The sequence below is a fragment of the Sinocyclocheilus rhinocerous genome, unplaced genomic scaffold, assembly GCF_001515625.1.
Source record: "Sinocyclocheilus rhinocerous isolate Xijiao unplaced genomic scaffold, SAMN03320098_v1.1 scaffold1140, whole genome shotgun sequence".
NCBI lineage: Eukaryota > Metazoa > Chordata > Actinopteri > Cypriniformes > Cyprinidae > Sinocyclocheilus > Sinocyclocheilus rhinocerous.
In genome coordinates this window covers 760,703-777,915 of record NW_015652168.1, presented here as the reverse complement: position 1 = coordinate 777,915, position 17,213 = coordinate 760,703, and the positions used below count along the sequence as shown (strand labels likewise).

The 17,213-nt window shown below is 37.4% G+C and overlaps 1 pseudogene; it reads right to left on the bottom strand.

The window, feature by feature from the left end:
* LOC107713943 (tectonin beta-propeller repeat-containing protein 1-like) overlaps positions 1 to 17,213 on the bottom strand; it is a 24,723-nt pseudogene that overhangs the window by 5,115 nt on the left and 2,395 nt on the right.

Sequence of the window (17,213 nt, the reverse complement as noted above, 5' to 3'; positions counted from 1 at the left end):
TACTGTAAATATATCAAAACCTAATTTTTGATTTTTAATATGCATTGCTAAGAACTTCATTTGAACAACTTTAAAGATGATTTTCTCAATATTTAGATTTTTTTGCACCCTCAGATTCCAGATTTTCAAATAGTTGTATCTCAGCCAAATATTGTTCTATCCTAACAAACCATACATCAATGGAAAGCTTATTTATTCAGCTTTCAGATGATGCATAAATCTCAATTTCGAAAAATTGACCTTTATGACTGGTTTTGTGCTCCAGGGTCACACATCTGTTTTACAAAATAACCAAGTATTTCAACAAAAACCTTTATTTTGTGGAAAACACACTGATTAAAATTAGAGAACAGCAACCACTGCAGCACGAAAGAAGATTACAGCTAAAATGTTGGAGGGTTACAGCTGTCAGAAATGAGTAGGAATAATAGAGGCCCCTGCTTTGAGTGACTTCAGCACATCTCTAGTTTCTCACGCTGCGCTGCTGTGATCTTGCTCCGCTCTTCTTCCAGTCTCTTCCATAGTTCAGTAACTGTAGTGGGTTTCTTAGCCAGAACTTTGTCTCCAAGGATTTTCCAGAGATTTTCAGTTGGGTTTAGATCAGGACTCTGGGCCGCTATTTCATTATTTCAATGCTTTCAGCTTCAAGGAACTGCTTTATACTTTTTGCAGTGTGACGGAGACATTGTCTTACATGAACATTGCAGGCTGATTGGGAGATGCTTGCAGGGAAGGAACTGCATGTTGCTGAAGGAGGTTCTGATAAACTGATCTGTATAAGAGACCCAACTCCTGCTGCAGAAAACATCTCCAAACCATGGCACTTCCTCCACCTTTCACTGACTTCTTTACGCACTCTGGCTTCAGTCTTTCCCCAGTTTGACGCCGAACAAAATGTTTCCCATCAGACCCAAAAAATTAAACACTAAAGTGAACTTTGGAGAAACATCCCCCAAACCATGACACTTCCTCCTCCACCTTTCACTGACTTCTTTACGCACTCTGGCTTCAGTCTTTCCCCAGTTTGACGCCGAACAAAATGTTTCCCATCAGACCCAAAAAATTAAACACTAAAGTGAACTTTGGAGCAGTTCTCCTCTCTCCACACAACATGCTCCTCAGCAAAGTTGAGTCTAGTCTTTTGATTCTTTCTGCTGATGAGAGGTTTGGTCACTTTCAGTCTGACTTCTCTTAAACGTGCCGAGACAGATCCTTACCTTAATCAGCTTTGAACTGGAGAGCAATTCCAGCTGCAGTGTTGAACCGATTCCCCTTTAACGTTGTCACCATTATTAATTCATTCAAAAGCCCTCAAATCAAGAGAGATATGGCTCTGATTATATTATAAACAGACGTGTTGTATTGTACCCAGGTGTTGAAGTCTTGTTGAGAAGGAGTTGCCAGTAAAATGGGGCGTCTCTGTTTGGTTCTCTCTGGCGTGTAAACAGCCACGGTGTACAGAGAGTCCCTGAACACGGGCACCAGGGCCGTCACCTCCTTTATCACAGCATACACATACTGACAGACACACATCGGGAGAATCACGGAGTTATTTACACTAATACTGTCTGATACAGCACATTTTGATCTTGATTTGTTCATTTATAATGACATTCATTTAATGGCTTCATAAGCCGTTTTGCTCCCAAACTCCTCTTTTAATAATGTAGTCTGTTGATATACTGCACACTGTTGTGAAAAAGAAGTGTGCTTAATTGTGCTGAATGTGCACTTGTAGTGTACTTCAAATCTTAAAAGTGTATTTTTAAAAACTGTACTTGCAGATAATATAATGTTAGTAAAAATAAAAGGCAGCTTCAGTGCACTATAAGAGAGACACTTTCATGAATACTACTCACACTTTTACACAATAATGTGTTAAGTGAGTAAATAAAATAAATATTTATTATGGATGCTTTATAGACTGATAAGCAATACTGTGTAAAATGATGATTACACTACAAATGCTGTATTTTATTTATTAAATTTTTTGGGGGGGATCAGTATGTTGTTTTTCATTTACAGTTTTTCCTTCATTTTCATTTAAGATTGTTTTTTTTTTCTTTGATTATTTTTTGATGCATATAGTCTTGTAGACTTGTAATGTAGGAAGGTCTGTTGACCGAAACATTGCTTATTAGATATTTAGTGCTCTAGTAAGTTCAAGTGGTGTCTGGGATTTTTCATTCTTTTGTTTTAAAATGTTATTAAACTTAATGAAAATGTTTAATTTACATTTATTTAGTACATTTTAAATCTTCTGTTGTGTTGACTTACCTACTAAAGCCCATGTAAAGTACTTGATTTTAATTTTATAATTTTTAAAATAATTTTTATAATTTTAAATTGCAGCTTAAATTATAATACATTTATTTAAATGCAATTAGAATGTAATTTGAAACAATTACATTCATTTTGCACTGCAGTATATTCTTTAAAAGTATATTATTTCCAAAATAAGAACTCTTTGTTGCTAAAGTGCACTGCACTCTGCTGATGGTGTTACCTTCTTCTCCTGGTCGTGTGTGTAGTAGAGGTAAAGGATGTCTCCTGTCTGAGCTCCGGCTCCGGTGACCTGCTCCAGCGTCACACTGACATCCTCCCACTGATGCGGCGGCCAGTCCCTCCACCAGCACATACAACCTCTCGTCACACGCACAGACTGAGACACACACACACACACACACACTCACTCAAATCAAGAGAGATATGTCTCTGATTATATAGTTATGTGCTGCCCTCTACAATCATTTCAACTAATTAGCTACCTTTTCTTAGCAACCTGCAGTACAGCAGCTAACTCTTTGTTCAAAATGTAGCTTTTCTAGTTTCAAAGTAACTGCTAATAATGGCCAAACTGTAAGACACAATCACATGGAATTGCAGTGCAACGCATGGAGAGTGTATAGACATGTCAGCTATTATATGTATTAATAAAATAGTTCAATCTACTTCAAAACGAACTATTGTGCTCAATATTTGTGTGTGCTATGGTTTTCATGCTTTTCTTATATGTGACCCCGGAGCATAAAACCAGTCATAAGGGTCGATTTTTCGAAATTGAGATTTATGCATCATCGAGTGTCTGTGTCTAGAGCACTGAGGGCAGGTGTGATGGATGGAGAGAGCGGCCCGGGATCTGACAGAATCAGAGAGAAAAGAGAGTATTTTCTATAAAACAGCATACAGAAAATGTAGAATTTGTTTTACACCACCAACCTCCCTGTCCAATTTTTACATAATTTTTCTGACATAACTGAAGGAGTAACATCTTACACAACCATTCAAAAGTTTAGGGTCGAAAAAAATGTCGAAAGAAGTCTCTAATTATTATAATAATTGTATAATAATATAATAATTGTAATAATACTGACTGTAAAAAAATGTTATGAAGTATGCTGATTTTTGCTAGTTAAGGCCATTATTAACCATTGCTTACAACCCCAAAATATTATGAATATAATTAAGTCATTCAAATCAAAAGTCGAAAATCTTCCCATCTGCTGTAGCTTATAAATCTATTTCATGTTCATATTCAAATGTGGCATATGATCATTTATTAGACACATGGAAACTAATGCTGTATGGCATCATCAACATTAAACCTAGTATGACGTTTTGATGCGCCATTCTTGAATTTATACCACTGTGAAATTGAATTTAGTCCATCAGTTGAATTAACTACTTTTATGATAAACATTTCTACTTGATGCATCATAAAAGTATTTTAATGCATTAATTATGCATTGTAATGCACCTTATAATGTATACTATACTCTTATGAATAATTGTAACCACAGTTAATTGTTACACTGCAAATATTATAATGCATATTACAATATATATAAATGATATATCATATTGCAATGTACATTATGAATACCTTTTCTAATGCATTACACATAAAGGCTTCAAGTAAGTTCCTTCGGTGATAGAAAGAAAATGATACAGGATGGGAATGGCATGAGGGTGAGTAAATGATGAGCTATCGCTTTAGCCGTGTGCACCTGAGATGTTAAACCAGTCGACATGTGAGCTGGAATCGATGTCAAATCCTCCAGCGGTGACCCAGGCCCAGGGTGGCAGCTCCTCCTGCACTACTGTGTATGTGGCCACTGAGCCTTTCATCTCCTTCAGGTCAACATTGCTCCATGGTGTCTCGCTACCATCGGACGGGCTGCTCGGGCTCAGGATGGAGGAATCGGACTCGTGGCTCGTCACCTGGGTTCCCTCAGGTACACTGGGCGGGTCGTGTGTTGGAGCGGAGCGCTCAGACACCAGCGCAGAGATAAAGCTGTCACTCGTGATCTTGGGGATATGCGGCTTTGGAATGTCATTGTCATCACAGTCCAGAATGGAACCCTGGGAAGGAGCGGTGACCTCACCAGCGAAGACGCTGGCATCACTGTGACACACACAGAGCCTTTCACAAAACTGACAGACAAAACATGCAGCTGCAACATGAAATAAATGCCATCTTAGGCACTAGTGTTGCCCAACAGCCCCTTCTTGAAATATTACTAACCATATAAAATATTTACTGCTTTCACAGCAAAAAGACACATGCATTATGACCTGAACGGGGGCACTTTTACAATTATACTAAAAGGCCTTTTACTTGCCAAAAAAAGTATGAACTATCAATCTAGAGGCTTGTAGTAGATAGTGTACAACAGGCAAAGTTTTGATCATATTGATCATTTAGAGGCCTTAGAAACTCGTGCATCAAATACGATGCTCTAAAACTGACAAGCTTAAATGAACTGTTTACCTTTCACATCTCTAATATTTCTACTTTAAAGTCTTCTTTAAAAACTGTTTTATAGGTGTAACAAATCAAAATCTTTCCAAACACTCTCTGAAACCTATTTAAGTACTGTTTACCTTTCACATCTCTAATATTTCTACTTTAAAGTCTTCTTTAAAACTGTTTTATAGGTGTAACAAATCAAAATCTTTCCAAACACTCTCTGAAACCTATGTAAGTATGCCTCGTCAGGAATCACTGCTCTGTGCAGTGTTTTTCAGCTACCTGGAATGATTTGTGCTTTGACTGCCATCAAGCTGAGCTGACACAGCCACCCATGACCTGCCAGTGACCTCTGTGTCTGTCACGCCATGACGGAAATACACGGTCCGGTCATCGCTGCCGACCCTGTGTCACAAACGAACACGCATAAAATCAAAATACATTTGATATCGCACCAGCCACAGTCTCTCAGTTCTTACATACCTAGATATCAAAGCATATGTGTCAAAATAGATAATGTAACTTAACGGGACAAACTTACCCTAGGTCAAGTATTTTCTCATGCATCTTCTGAATATCAAAAACAAAATATCACTAAAAAAATAACCTTCCTGTGCTTTGCAGCCTTTGTTTTACTGACTTCATCAATTTAATTCATCAAGTTAGCACACTGTGGTATGATCCTGAGACTTTAAGTGAAACTGGCAGCAGTTACGTGGGAAATCAGGTTTTGATTGGTGCCCTTGGTGAGATGAGATGTAGTCAAAGTAAAATGAACTTTTTGTTCTTCATTTCTACATAAGATGTGTTAATCTAGTTAGACTTTGGTTTAGCAAACTTGGGGAAATTTACAGTTGTGGTCAGAATTATTGGCCCCCTTGGTAAATATGAGCCTGTGAAAATAAACATCTACATTGTTTATCCTTTTAATCCTTCAAAAGATTCAGAAAGATCTATGTAGATCTGTATGTATATCTTTTAACAACACAAGCAAAATTGCCACTGAACTCGACAGCCAGTGTTCATCATGCACTTTTGTTGTTTATGGAAAAAAGTACAGCGTTGACATTTTGAAAATAATGCAAATTATTTGCAATCCTAAATGCACATGTGGGATTTTTTTTTAACTTGCAAGCAATATATACTGGAATATAAACTACCATTCAAAATTTTGGGGTCAGTGAGATTAAAAAATAATATAAATATTACTTATAATCAACATCAAATGCATTGAATTGATCAAAAGTAACAGTAAAAACATTTATCATGTTACTGTTCTGAGAGGGTTTGACTGGGTGTTACGCTTCTGGTCATCATCAGTCATTACACAAAAATATATGATCACAGGATGCTTGATTGGCCTGTTATATCACAATCAAGCACTACAGACAGCCATACAATAATAAATCCTCCATATCAACTGCATCATAATGAAGCTAGCATCAGAAAATCAACATGTTAAGAGATGATCTTCTTTTTATGTGCTGACATAGTTCTCATAGAGAGGATATTGCTTCTGATTAAACCAAATTGAGGAACAGGATCCAATATGAGCATCGCAGCTGAGCTGAACACACAGATACACGGCCTGCGCGGTTAGTAATTAAATGTGAAGTATGGAATGGTGGAGAGTGGCCAAACTCAAATTAGACACTCCCATATGGCCGTGTGCGGGTGAAAGAACTGGAGGTGTATATATATGGCTGGGCTGAGATGGAGGAGGCAGTGGGCAACAGGAAGAGTCAGATGGTCTAAGGGTCCAGTTACAGAGAGAGAAGAGATGCAGAGGCAAGGTTTGCATCGCTTGCAAACTCCACACTGAAACTCAGCCGCACTAGTAATCAACACCCGCGGACACCCGACTCCGCCAGACCATACATGCCTGTCCTGATGGGAGGGAGGGGCCTGTGTGAGCTGGTGAAGGTGATTGGACGATGAATGTGTGTGCATATAAACAAGGACAGTGAATACAGTCAGCCTGCTGTGCAGCGTGCACATATTGGTCTGAGGATCTAATGATGGTTAATCCTCAAAGCTACATGTGAGAACAGGAGTGTAATTAGACCTGTCTGCCCACCACCCTACCGCAGATGGGTGTCCCTCAAGGACAAGTACTGGGACCACTAGAGTTGTCCACACAGGAGAAAATGATTATTTCACGAGATGAAATATGATATTTAGAAGCAGTGATTAAAGCATGGTGTGAGTACACTGAAATTATCCAGATTGATACATCACTTGTTAGTGGAGTTTGCTAAGGCAAAGATCACTATTATTGCTCGTACTTATGGTAAATGATTTGAACAAACCACAAAATCTAGGCATTAAACAACTCGTCCTGAATTTTTTTGCGCTACAGACATGAATGATACCTCAAATCTTGCAGCTTGCTGGTGGTGCTACCTAGTGGAAAATAAAACACTTACTTTGAAGGACCTGAGCCAAGGAAGAGTCAGATGGTCTAAGGGTCCAGTTACAGAGAGAGAAGAGATGCAGAGGCAAGGTTTGCATCGCTTGCAAACTCCACACTGAAACTCAGCTGCACTAGTAATCAACACCCGCGGACACCCGACTCCGCCAGACCATACATGCCTGTCCTGATGGGAGGGAGGGGCCTGTGTGAGCTGGTGAAGGTGATTGGACGATGAATGTGTGTGCATATAAACAAGGACAGTGAATACAGTCAGCCTGCTGTGCAGCGTGCACATATTGGTCTGAGGATCTAATGATGGTTAATCCTCAAAGCTACATGTGAGAACAGGAGTGTAATTAGACCTGTCTGCCCACCACCCTACCGCAGATGGGTGTCCCTCAAGGACAAGTACTGGGACCACTAGAGTTGTCCACACAGGAGAAAATGATTATTTCACGAGATGAAATATGATATTTAGAAGCAGTGATTAAAGCATGGTGTGAGTACACTGAAATTATCCAGATTGATACATCACTTGTTAGTGGAGTTTGCTAAGGCAAAGATCACTATTATTGCTCGTACTTATGGTAAATGATTTGAACAAACCACAAAATCTAGGTATTAAACTTAACTCGTCCTGAATTTTTTTGCGCTACAGACATGAATGATACCTCAAATCTTGCAGCTTGCTGGTGGTGCTACCTAGTGGAAAATAAAACACTTACTTTGAAGGACCTGAGCCATATCTAGAGACCAGAATATCAAATTTGGCAGTGGATATACTTGGGCCAGTAAGCAAACTACTTAGCAACCACCCAGAACACCTTAGAAACCTCTTAGTAATATACTAGCAACTCCCTGTAAAGCACCCACAAAAGTTTTATATTTTTGCAGCAGCTTTTGTAAATAAGAAGTGGGCTTAATTAAACTGAATGTGCACTTGTGTGCCTCAAATATATATATATTTATATATATTACAATTATTAAATATATTTTATATTCACTGTACTTGCACGTAATATAATATTAATGAAATACAAGGCCACTTAAGTATACCTAAAGACAGTACACTTTCATGACTATGTACACTTTCAAAAAGTGCACTTTGTAATAATGTCAAATTAAAATAAATACTTAAGTAAATTTAAAATAATATTTTTTTTTTACCATTTTTGCCTTTATCCTGACAGGACAGTAGTAATGACAGGGAAAAAGTGGGACAGAGGTCCATGAGCCGGGATTTGAACTCGGGACACCTGTAGCGCAACGGCGCTATATGTCGGGGCGCTGACCAATTCATTACATTTAATATTACTTTGTCATGCTTTAAAGAAGTACACTTATTTTGTTGTGCTGACTAACATACTAAAGCACATGCAAAGTACTTGATTATAATTTAAACTGTGGTGTGTTATTTGATACTACATTTAAAGTTAATGTGTTTTAAATGTACTAAATGGCAACTTCATCATTACAAATATGCAATTGAAAAATTTAAGGGGGTCTGAATACTTTCCGTACCCACTGTATATATAAATACATGACAAGTTTCAATACAAGTGACAAGTGTATTTTATTTGACCATAAACACGTTTCAGTACATTCAGCAGTACACTTTAACCATATTTCAAAGACAATAGAAGTAATTATGAAATTATATTTAAAGTTGTACTTAAGTCCTATTTGAGTGGGTCAACAAGTACCATACAGTTCAGCTAATTGCATTTAATATAAATTTAAACTACAGCACATTTTAATTTAATGCAGTTAACTTGTAATTAAGTGTCCAAAAACATGTATATTCCTATATGAACTTTTCTTTTATTCAAGAAATTTTTAAACTATGCTAAAGTGTACTTATTTTTCACAAATGCTACTATGTTATTCAGATAATGTAAAAATATAGTTTGTTCAGGAATAAAACTGTCATGTGCATCTCACTGAGCCTTAAATGGGTGGTTCAGTGGTTTTTTTCTAGGCTTGATTGTGTTTATGGCCTTTGCTGCCTTTTCCCGAGGGCGGGGTTTATCTGGGTTTGTGATGTCACGAACCCGGGAAGTAACTCGTTGTAGTCCTTACCAGCCGTTTTTGTAGGCATTAAACTGCCAGAATTTTAAAAGACAATATCTCCGTTTGCATTGAACTTTCAGCTTCGTAACTTTGCAGATATTGTTTATGCTCAAACAGCAACGTTACACACTAACTAACGTTAAAAAAAGTGAAATCGCAATCAACCACCCCTTTAAAACTGTTTAAAGCGGTGGTTCTCAACCCGTTTTTGAAGGCCCCCCACTGTCAACGACAAAATTCTAAGGCCCTCTCCTACATGATGTCAGCATTGTAATTAGGTTATGTAATGTAATTGCTTCAAGATTTGAAGTCATCTTGTGGGCCCCTTGAATTTTCGCTGGCTGTAAAAAACATCTGGCCGTAGACTGTTGAAAAGTGAGTGTGTGTATGTTTGTATTGTTAGAACAGCAGTATATGTGACCCTGGAGCACAAAAGCAGTGTTAAGTTGCTGGGGTATATTTGTAGCAATAGCCAAAAATACATTGTATGGGTCAAAATTATACATTTCTCTTTTATGCCAAAAATCATTAGAATATTAAGTAAACATCATGTTCCATGAAGATATTTTGTAAATTTCCTACTGTAAATATATTAAAACTTAATTTTTGATTAGTAATATGCATTGCTAAGAACTTCATTTGAACAACTTTAAAGATGATTTTCTCAATATTTAGATTTTTTTGCACCCTCAGATTCCAGATTTTCAAATAGTTGTATCTCGACCAAATATTGTCCGATCCTAACAAACCATACATCAATGGAAAGCGTATTTGTTCAGCTTTCAGCTGATGTATAAATCTCAATTTCGAAAAATGTACCCTTATGACTGGTTTTGTGCTCCAGGGTCACATATGATACCTCACTGATCTCACCTGGTCATTGGGCCCCACGCTGAGCATCAACATCTCTCCACCAATACTGATCCAGCCTGAGCCAGTGGGATTGTGGGAATTCACACCCCTCCTGAACCAGACCTATCACAAACACATGGTTTACTGCATTGTCCGATCTATACACTGTGTACTGCCTTCATTTAAAAAAAAAAATGCATGTGAAACTGAACTCATTATGCAAAACTCACAGCAGAATATTAATGTCAAGCAAAAGCACTGTACAGAGCATTTATAGAATAAATATCGTCTTACTTTGTTGTCTTTAGTCACGGCCCAAACGACACTGATCCCCACTGCGACATGAACAGCTCCTTTCTGATTTGGAGGCTGCACTAACTCCCATGATGAGCCTGAAAACAAAAATAATATACTTCTAAAGAAGTGTGAACTGAATGTAATGTTATGATGAACTAAAATCCACTTGGTAACACTTTAGATCAGGGAACACTATTCACGATTAACTAGTTGCTTATTAGCATGCATATCACTGGCATATTAGCTATTTATTAGTACTTATAAAGCACATATTAATGTCTTATTCTGCATGACCATATTCTAGATCCCTTAACCCCATACCTAAACATAACCACAGCTACCTTATTTACTATCAATAAGCAGCAAATAGGAGTTTATTGAGGGGAAAAGTCTTAGTTAATAGTGAATGTGTGTTCCCTAATCTAAAGTGTTACCATATACTTTAATGTCATTTCTATTGAAACTTGTATTAAAAGCAACCAGTTAGGCCACTTGTGTGAACTTGAGGAGAACTGACTTCACTAAAAATCACAAAAACACTGTGATTTCAGCAGCAAGCTCCAGTATTGACACCCTGTTATTCAATGCAATGACATTCAGACATTTTTAGTTGTGGTTCAAGTGACCACATGTTCTTTAGGGCCTCCGTATTTTCATATTTCTGTCATGCTATTGACATGACTGTGTCCATAAATAGCAGCGAAGTGTAAGTCATTCAAAACATGTACTGTATGTCCTGCATTACTATACGTGTGAATTCAAAGGACAGGAATAAATCTGTCAGTGTCAGACCTTCAGGGCAGTCTTTACTGATGCCAGTTCTGGCCAGCAGTTGTCCATCCCAGAGAACGACCCAAAGCAGGTCTTTCGGCCCGGCGCTGACCTGCGCCACCTCTCGGGGCACCTGGATGGGTTCCCAGCGCGTCCCCTCTGGGTTCTGCTGTCTGATGCCTGTGCGGAACCACAGCTGTGTAGAGATACACACACACACCTCAGATCTGTGTGTCGTCATGAAGACTTTCTCAACACATGATTAAAATGACAAAACATTCCGTGTGTTTAAATTAACCACTCGGCTGGGAAATCGTTCACATTCTTGTGAGCAAGTGGTTAACCCACAAGGAGCTCAAAATATAAAGCAGACATCACAGAACAGCAGTGCGCTCTGGTGGTCACAAGTCTGTAATGCAACCACAAGTCAGTGCTGCTACTGTTAACTAAAACTAAAACGATAAAAAAAAAAAATCATTTTTGTTATTTGAATAAAGCGGAGATAAAATAGCATAAACATTAGATGTCAAAACTTAAACTTAAAAAAAGTTAGAAGAACTTAGAAGTTAGAAAATTAGAAGGCAACAGCAATTAATTGAAATAAAATGTGACCCTGGAGCACAAAACCAGTCATAAGGGTCAATTTTTTGAAATGGCGATTTATACATCAGCTGAAAGCTGAATAAATAATCTTTCCATTGGTGTATGGTTTTGTTATGATCGGACAATATTTGGTCGAGATACAACTATTTGAAAATCTGGAATCTGAGGGTGCAAAAAAATCTAAATATTGAGAAAATCATCTTTAAAGTTGTCCAAATGAAGTTCTTAGCAATGCATATTACTAATCAAAAATTAAGTTTTGATATATTTACGGTAGGAAATTTACAAAATATCTTCATGGAACGTGATCTTTACTTAATATCCTAATGATTTTTGGCATAAAAGAAAAATCGATAATTTTGACCCATACAATGTATTGTTGGCTATTGCTACAAATATACCCCAGCGACTTAACACTGCTTTTGTGCTCCAGGGTCACATATGTAAAAGTTTAAGTTTCAGTACTATAATTACTAAAACTAAAACTTAGATATAAATTAAAGCTAAATAGAAATGACAAAAGCATAAAACAAAATTGCTCAACTAAAATTAAAATGCAAACTGAAAATATAAAAATAACAACTAATTCAAAATATTAATAAAGAACAGAGCAGCAGTGACAGAAATCTGTAATGCAACCACAGCTGCATCACTATCTTAACCTTAATGACTAGTTAAATACAGCTTAAGCTGTGAGATACAGTCAGTTATTATTATTATTACTATTTTGATTTGTCCCTCATAGTCTTCTATAATGCATTTTGTGTTTGCTTTTTGTTATTGACATACGTTTTATTTATTTATATACACTACTGTTACAAAAGTTTGGAGTCGGTCTTTTATGTTCACCAAAGCTGGATTTATTTGATCAAAAATACGTTGTCACATAAAATACACATTGCAAATAAATAAGTGTTTTCTATTTGAATATATTTTAAAATGTAAATGTAATTTATGGCAAAGCTGAATTTTCAGCATCATTACTCCAGTCTTCAGTGTCACATGATCTTCAGAAATCATTCTAATATGCTGCTCAAGAAACATTTCTGATTATTATCAGTGTTGAAAACAGATGTGCTGCTTCATATTTTTGTGGAAACATGATTTTTCAAGACACTTTGATTAAAGTTCAAAATAACAGCATTTATAATATTATATATGTCTTTAAAGTCACTTTTGATCAATGTCCTTGCTAAATAAAAAGTATTAATTTCTTTTAAAAAAATGATAAAATCAGCATGTGTGTAAGCATATTTAAAGGTGACATATCATGAAAATCTTCAAAATGATATAATAAATGATCTGTGGAGAGTTTTGAGCTGAAACTTCACAGACACATTCTGGTGACACCTGAGACTTATATTACATATTGTAAAAAGGGGCATAATATGTCTCCTTTAAGTGAATTATATTCTGTGGTAATTGACAACATGGGACATGTGATGCATATCTGATGACTGACCTTCCCTTGCTGGGACACGGCCCACAGGGAAATGTGCTTCTCAGGGCTGTCACTCATGTCCCAGCCTCCACAGCTGATGTCAATGTAGGGCTCAGGAGGAGGTCTGGCTCTGTCCAAAGGCACCTGCACCAAAAACACACATAACCTGAATGACTCTACATCTGTGGACAATAGCTTATAGGAGTAAAGTATAAAGCAGGGGAGTCAAATTCTGCTCCTGGAGGGGCCGGTGTCCTGCAGAGTTTAGCTCCAACAATAATTAACCACACCTGAACCAGCTAACTGAGGACTTCAAGACTACTAGAAACTTCCAGGCAGGTGTTTTGAACTCATGGAACATGATCTTTACTTAATATCCTAATGATTTTTGGCATAAAAGAAAAATCTATAATTTTGACCCATACAATGTATTGTTGGCTATTGCTACAAATATACCCCAGCGACTTAACACTGCTTTTGTGCTCCAGGGTCACATATGTAGACTATTATTCAAAAGCTTGGGGTAAGTAAGTATGATTTTAAAAATATATAAATAAAATAATTAATACTATTATGCAGCAAGGATGCATTAAATTGGTCAAAAGAGACATCTATAATGTTACAAAAGAATTCTATTTCAAATAAATGCTGTTCTTTTGAACTTTCTATTCAACAAAGAATTAAAAAAAAAAAAAATGAAGCAGCACAACTGTTTTCAACATCGATAATAATCAGAAATGTTTCTTGAGCAGCATATTATACTGATTTCTGAAGATCATGTGACACTGAAGACTGGAGTTATGATGCTGAAAATACAGCTGCGCATCACAGAAATAAACAACAACTTACAATATATTCAAATATAAAACAGTTCATTTTAATTTGTAGTAGTATTTCACAATATTACTGTTTTTACTGTCATTTTGATCAAATAAATGAAGCCTTTGTGTGCACAGGAGACTTCTTTCAAAAACATTCAAACATCTTAATTATTCCAAACCTCTGGCCAATATATACACTATATAATTTATATATATATAAATATTGGTTTTCATTGTTTCTGTATACTCTGCTTTGCTATTTGATTTGATAGCGTGCTATTGTTATTTGTGAATATTACCAGTTTATTTAATTTGCAAAGTGCGTTTTATGTATTACAGTTTAACTTAAACTTTTTTTACCATTGCACGTGCTACGTTATAGTCATAAGGTAGCTGGACACCAGTTGGTCAACTTGCACCTGTCTGACTGGATTCGTTATTATTCTCTACTTAATTTCGTTTATGTTATGTTTTTGCACATTGCTATTGTTGTCATAATGCTTTATGTTTAGAAAAGAAAACATGACGAATTTAAATCCCGACACTCGGGCGCGTTATATTCTGTTCAGAAGCGCTGCAGGCAGACTCATACACTCACCTACTGTGTAGTCTAATGATTGTGAAGCGAGTCTTCAAATACTCCGTGCATTACAAACATTTATTTTTATTCCCAGCATTATTCTAAACGCTCAGAGACTCGAAGCAGGACGTTGACGGTATCTCCGCTCTGATTGGTCAGCGCTCGCGGAGATGTCGAGATCTAAGCTTCTGATTGGACAGACCGTGTGCGCACGTATGTTCTTCCGTCGGGCAGAGCTCTCGCACGCGCACGTTTACTTGATCAATTATTAATTCTTTACTTTCTCAATAATTAAAACTCGATGGCGATACATGAGTACTAACGTTTATACACCACCTCTCATTTCAGACTGATGCAATGAATAAATGGACGAGGAACCAGTCAGATGCATTTACAAATGATTGCATTTTATTTATCTTATTTTATTTATATTTCTCGAGAACAAGGAAAAGTGTTGTTAGCAAGGGTCTGATCTTCCTGGGGTTATAGTGCATGATCGTGCTGTTTTTGCAATATGATCTTTAAAAGGTCAGCTGATCATCAAGGATCATTCCAAGATTCCTGGCCAAACTCAATGGGATTGTTGTTGATGAGCCCAGTTGGATGGTAAACTGGTGCTGTACTGATGGGGTGGATGGGAAGATGATAAGCTCTGTCTTTGAAATGAGAGGTAGAGCTGCATGCCATCAGTATAGCAATGGTACGAAAAGCCATGTGCCTGAATGACGGGTACTGGTGATGTAGTGTGTATAGAAAAGAGGAGGGGTCCAAGGACTGATCCTTGAGGAACCCCAGTGACCAGTTGATGTGATTTGGATACCTCTCCTCCCCAAGACACCCTGAAGGACCTACCTGTGAGGTAAGACTCAAACCAGTGGAGTGCAGTTCCCGTGATGCCCAGCGATGAGAGGGTGGACAGAAGGATTTGATGATTAACCGTCGAATGCAGCAGATAAAAAAATTGGACTCAGCCGATTCAAAGCCTATACAGCATGCATTTGGCTTGAAATTGAAACTACGGTGGTACAGTTTGCCACTTAAGCGCAAATTAACAGATAGCAAAAAGTATTTTTGTAGATTCTAATTACAGCTAACGGCAAACAACATGCACAATCAGCATAAAACAACTTGAAATGTAATAATTAAATTTTACATATATATATATATATATATTAAGTATTTTGGGAAGATGATATTTTACTGTAAAACCTGAACTAAGTTGCCATGTCATAGAAAGGAAAAATTATCTGATTTTTACTGACTTACTGACCTTCAAAGTCACGAGGGTCTGCAGGGGTCCTCTTTAAAGATATAATTTCCTATTCTTGTTCTGTTGTCTTCATTAAGTTTTCATTGCTCTACTTCCTTAAATTTAAACTAAAACTGAAATTTTGCATTCTTTCTGCATTCACTCTTAATTCAGTCCTGAATGGACCTCAGTGGACCACAGATGTTGACAGAGAGCCCATAATGTGTAATTTCCTTGCCATCAGCTGAACCAGGACTGAATCATGCAGGCCCATTTTTTTAAATCACCACAGAGCCGTAGTGTTTGCACTGCTAAGAGATTCAGCCATTTAGAGGGCTGTCCCATGGTTTTTGGGAACCAGATAAAATGGTTTATTGATACGGCTAAACATTGTTTACAGTAAATAATAACTTATATTTTCATCCGTTCACTGCTCATGTGATTGCGACATGTCAGTTTCTATGAGTGGACCCATTTAATGTCACTGGTGTGTCTCTTTGACTAGTGCATCTTTGAGCCTATATTCAGTACAGTATGAGTAAAATACTTAAAGGCAGAGTAAGTGATTTTTCAAAAACACTTTAGAAAACTGATTCGGGCCGAATCGCAAAACAAACTTGTAGCCAATCAGCAATAAGGGGCGTGTCTACTCGTGATGTGGAGGAGAGAGCTTTCAGTGCATGGGACGGACATTAGCCGAGCCGAGCGACAGAAAGACAGAGATGGCGGATAAAAAACAAAAGAGGAAAACGTCTGCGGAACGATAAGGCAAGAAGTAGGACCCGTGTAAATATCAGATCAGCTTTCCAGCGCTGGAGAGAACTCAAGGAGCGGAGGCCTGCGATCGGACGCCGAGGTTGCTTTGTTTCTTCTCAATAGGTGAGTAACACCGTGTCTACAACAACTAAAGTCTGCCTACACTGGACGCGATCAAACGACCGTTGAAAACCATTTGAAATTTAGGGGCGTGTTTGTTTTGGTGATTTCAAATATCAACATTGGCTACCAGAAATCACTTACTCTGCCTTTAAGTGGGTCTTTATGGATGAAAATATATAAATGTTAGGATGGGGGGCCCTCGCAGGTGGATGGTCATATTTGAGTACAGGCACTGTATAACCATAATATATAAATATTGGGTCTCTTTAAACAGAGTAATAAGCTTCCAAAGTCATTCTTTTAAAAAAAATTAATAGTTTTACTGTTGTAATAATAGCGTATTAATGTAAGGGTAACGATGAGGACGCACGTCACAGTCTGTCAGCCAATCAGCGTGCGAGAGAAGCGCCTCACGCGCGCGCCGTCAAGCCCACCTGGCACGCGCTCTGTCGCTGCTCTAATGCTTCATATGTGCATATAACACTAT